The sequence below is a fragment of the Nannospalax galili genome, unplaced genomic scaffold (genome assembly GCF_000622305.1).
Source record: "Nannospalax galili isolate Female #2095 unplaced genomic scaffold, S.galili_v1.0 scaffold716, whole genome shotgun sequence".
Taxonomy (NCBI): domain Eukaryota; kingdom Metazoa; phylum Chordata; class Mammalia; order Rodentia; family Spalacidae; genus Nannospalax; species Nannospalax galili.
The window spans coordinates 1,120,228-1,125,390 of NW_008339517.1; positions in this window are offsets into that span (position 1 = coordinate 1,120,228).

A 5,163-nucleotide genomic window follows, 5' to 3' on the forward strand; every position below is an offset into this window, starting at 1 on the left:
CACATTGATTATGTTTTGAAATACAGAGGGCTTTAATGAGGCATATGTTTGACTGTGTCTGTGAGGGCATTTCTGAAGAGGATTAACTGAGGAAGGGAGATCTGTGTGTGGGTGGCACCATCTCATAGACCAGAGTCCTGGGCTGAATAAGAGGAAGAAAAGAAGAAAGTGAGCCAAGAATCAGAATTCCTCCTCTCTCTGCTTCCTGTCCACCCAGATGAGAAGTCACACGGCGCTCATGCTTCTCTTGCTGCGCCCACTGCCAGGCCTCTCCTACCGCGACCAGCTGCAGCCTCAAAATCCAAGACAGAATAAACCTTTCTTCCCTTAAAAAGTGCAGTTGAAAACAATGTCTTGTTGTCTCAGAACATGGGGATTATCTCAACTGCCCCAGACACCCAGAAGAGCTTTGACCACTCTAATATGTGTGTGTCCTGAGCTTTCTGGGTATTTGTCTTCCACTTGGTACCATCGGCCTTTTGCTCTGTGCCATGGAAGTGAATATTTTATAGTCAGAGAGATTCCCTTACAGGAACAAGCAGGCTCTGCTTTTCATACAGAGTCAAAGCACTGATGCTGTGGTTCTTTGCGGCACATTAAACATTGACTTACTACTACAACTCAGACCAGGTCAGCAGTCCCTGAATTGAATACACAAGGCTGAAAAAAGTTCTGTGGCAGGTGTAGACCTTGAACACAGAGTGCAGGCTATTCAGCAAGCATTTAATCAGCATCTCATACCCTAGGTCTGGTGTTTTTGGGTCAGATTGAAATTCTCTGCTAGACTCTGAAGACTTAATGACTAAACTCTCCCCCACAATTAATACTTAATGAAAAACAACTCAGGAAGGTGGTTAACTGATCTAATCCCTTTCTAGTCCAAATTAATATGCCTTGATTGTATTAGGAAATTCTAATACAGAAATTGTCCTATAAGCTACTAAATTGTAATCTACTTGAATGTAGACTGTCTTCCTAGCCTCTTCCTTAGCCTTGTGTTACATCTGTAAGAGATGTTCAGTCCTCAGCCTCTTCACAGTCCATCTGCATTGGTACTCGGTTATCAACAGTCATTTCTGTTTCTATCAATATCTTGCTACATTTCTTCCTGTATCTCAGCTAAGTTCTTTAGTTTGCTGTATCCAACTTCATTCTCATCCAGAAAATAGGGTGAGTCTTCATTTCTTATAAAATAATCTACAAACAGCTAGTTGCCAGGACATCTCAACATGTCTCATGTTATCTCCTTGAATTATTTTAGTGTGTCTTTGAGCCTGGCACTCTCACAACTCCCATCAACATTTGATTAACTGGAGATTCATATTCACATGTTTATTTCTACTGTGCTGTATAACATCTGACAGGTAGACTGTACATATACATGTTTATATATTCAAAAACAAATGTTTGTTGAATGAACAAGTGGATGGGTAAGTAAGCTCTGCATTTAAAGGATGGGCAGAAAACCGAATTACAGAGGAAACACCATCTGTCTTTCAGTGTACCAGTTATTTTTCTAATGCAGGTTCACAATCTCTTATCCAAACTATTTTGGAACCGTTGTAATTTAGGTTTCGGCGTTTAGTGGTTAGGGATAATTTAGAAGCTGGTATGAAGCTGTTACTGTGTAACAGAAAAAAAATGGGACAGTGCTCCATTATCAAATACTCCGCTATTTTCTGTAGTAAAAGAGGAAAATAAGCACCCTAAATAAAGACAGCTATTGTCTCATATAAGTTAAAGTTTAGAGCAAAATGAGTTTTCTAGGATTTGTGAGAAAAATCCTCAGGTTTTAGAGCTTTTTTGATTGTGGAATTAGGGGTAAGTGATGGTGAACCTAAATTTTAATCATATAAGGAATCATATAAGGAATTTCCTGCTGAAAAAGCTTCAATTATAGGCTTAAGGGTGGAATTTTGATTCAGATATGCTTTTCCCTTTTCATGTTGTACTAAAGAAAAGCAGTGACTTCAGTTTAGAAATCATAAGATTTCACATTAAAATTGGAAAATTCAAGCACCTACTCAGACATTCTGGGGAATGCTTGTAAACTTAGAGCTTGGGAAGCCGAGGCAGGAGGATTACAAGGCGTTGCATAGTGAGATCCTGTGTCAAAAAACAAAGCAAAAATAAGAGTATTTATTAACACTGGATCTTGGTCCCATTCTTGGACAATCAAGTTGGCTTTCAAAGTCTTAGGATGATAATAGTTAGCATGTAGGGTTCTTTTGAAGACCAAATGAGAAAATACATGTTGAAATCTTCATTCTTAGCAGAGTGGTTATTTTACTGAGTGGTAGTGGGTATTTACAGAGTGGTAACATTTTTTTCTTTTTGGTTACCATGAATTCTTCTTTAAAGTATTTAATTAATCAATTAGTTTTTATTCATTTGTATAGGTGTTTTACCACATGCTCACAGAACGGAAGTTAAGAACAGTTGTTAGCTGCTATGTGGGTGCTAGCACCTGAACCTGGGTTCTCTGCAAGAACAGTCGGTGCTCCTAACTGTTGAGCTCTCTTCAGCCTCAAGAAGAGAGGTTTCTCTGGCCAGTAATAGAACGTAAGCAGTGGTGGTGAGAACGCTGAATCCTAACCACTTGATCACCAGGGAGTGTCTACAGTGATACTCTAAGTCAGTTGCCCATTTTGTTTTATGTCATGGCATTCATATAAATGATATGATTTGAATGGTGCTTTGGAGTGAACTGTAGTTATGATAAAGCTTATAAAAACTTTTTCTTGGGGACTGGAGAGAAGGCTCAACAGTCAAGCACACTGGTTACTTCTGCAGAGGACCAGGGTTTGATGTCCAACACCCACATAGCAGCTAAAAACTGTAACTCCTTTTCCAGGGGATCCAATGCCTTCTTCTGACCTTCACGGACACTGTACAATACCAGTGCATTTACATACATTCAGGCCAATGCACTCATATACATAAAATAAAAATAAAAAATAAAATATTTAAATTTTTTTTCTTAAAGTGATGATGATGTAAAATTAGACCCAGACAAAAACCCAGCATAGAACTGAGGAAATGGGCAAGAAGCCCCAACCTTAGGTGAGGAACTATTGACAGCCAATTATTGCTGTGTGAGGAAGAGTTGATCTTTAAGAGAGATACTCTAGATAGGCAAGTTCCAGGTCAACTGGGGTTACAGGAAGACCCTGTCAAAACAAAGTGTTCTTTTCATTCTTTTTAAAACTATTTTTATCAAATTTTTGTGTATTTCAGACAGAACATTCCAATTAGTCTTAATCATCTTTATATTCCCTTCCCCATTGGGACACTCCCATACCCCCCCCACTGAAATTCATAAATTTTATCGTTTGTGTTAAGGATTGTTGTGCTATGTTAGTGTCCCCATATGTCCCTCAATGTAAATTCATCTACTGGGGTCTAGTCAGCTTATCAAGAATCCCTTGCATTAGGAAGATCAACTCTTCCTCATAGTTGCCAATATTTCTTCCATTAACAGTGGAGTCAGTTGTCCATTTCCCCAGTTCTATGCCAGATTTTTGTCTGCTTGAGTTTTCATGGGTCTTGTGTGTGCTGACACCATTGCTGTAGGTTCATGTGAGAAGGTCCATTTCCATATGGTCATGTAGCTCCTCCCTGGTTCTTACAATCTTTCCACCCCCTCTTCTGCAATGGTCCCTGAATCCTTGGTGGGTGAAGTTTAATATATGATTCCTGTCCAGGGACCAGCATTTTGCAGACTCTTAATCTCTATGCTTTGGTCATTTGTGACCTTTCATGTTCCTGGTCCTCTGTTGTATGAGGGAGCTTCATTAATGAGAATTGAGAGATTTGTTAGTGTCCTCTTTATGCCTTTATGTTCTATGTTCCATGAGCTTTAGGTATAGAGGCTGCATTGTAGATGTGCCACCTAGACATGGGTAATTCACAGACAATGTATGGTGGTGGCTGCCTTCCTCAGCACCCTTTCCCCTGAGCTCCCAGGTAGTGCACGGCAGAGGTTTTGCCTCTTATTCTGGGGACAGGGGAGACCTCTGTCATTTGCAGATTCTGATACTGGGACAGCTGATTCCCTGGAACAGAAGTCCAACCTGAGGTCCAGCCATGGTCTGACTCTACATGTGGTTTGGGCATCCAGGTCTTGATGCTGGACCTCTCCTATTACCAGGCACCACGATGTTTCCCATTATCTTTCCATTACTCTTCTACAGCCCCAGTGTGCCTTCACCTGTGCCCTTATTGAACTACAGTCAAAATCACAGTCTGGAAAATTAAAAAAAAAGAAATAGAAAGTACTATAATAATTAAACTGATACAATTATCAAACTAAAATATGTAATTATATCTTAGAAAATAAATTCAAAATTCTACATGCCTGCTTTAATTTTTAATATTGTTTACTGACAAAACTGTACTACCAAGTTTCAACAAAATGTGAAATTTGTCACGGTTCCTATAATGTGTATTTGCCATTCATTCCCTTTCCAAATTCTTCAACCTATACAAAATACTTCAATGTAATCGTGACACTTCTTAAAGATATTTTTTAATTAAATTAAATAATCTGGGAGACTACCTAGTATCTCACCATCTTAGCTCTCAGAATTCCCTGGGTCTCAGGGATCCTATCCTACCCTGCATTTGTGCGCACTTCATCTTGACAGAATTAATGCATCTCTCAACTATCACCAGAGAAATTTCCTTATGTAACAGATGGTGGTTAACACAGAAACCCACAAATGGCTAGCGTGCAGAGAACCATGGCCTGCAGAGTGCTTATCCCTGAATAGGACACCTGTATCAAACTTCCGTCTCTCAAGGCTCGGAGATCGTTGCAGAAGAGCAGGTAGAAAGATTGTAAGATCCAGAGGTGGTGGATGATCACAAGGAAACAGAGTCTTCCAAACAGTTGATCAGTTACTAATATGAATTCACAGCAATGGTGACAATATACAAAAGTCCCATGCAAACTCAAACCATCAAAAACCCATCATAGACTTGAGGAAGTGGGTAAGAAGCTCTAACCTCACCTAAGGAAATTGTGTCAACAGATGGCTGCCAGGAGGGACAGAGGCAATCTCATTCAAGCATAGACTCCACACTGAAGGACATTTGGGGACGCAAATTAGGCTCTATTATAGGCCATATATATGTATATTAGTTTATATATGTATATATACA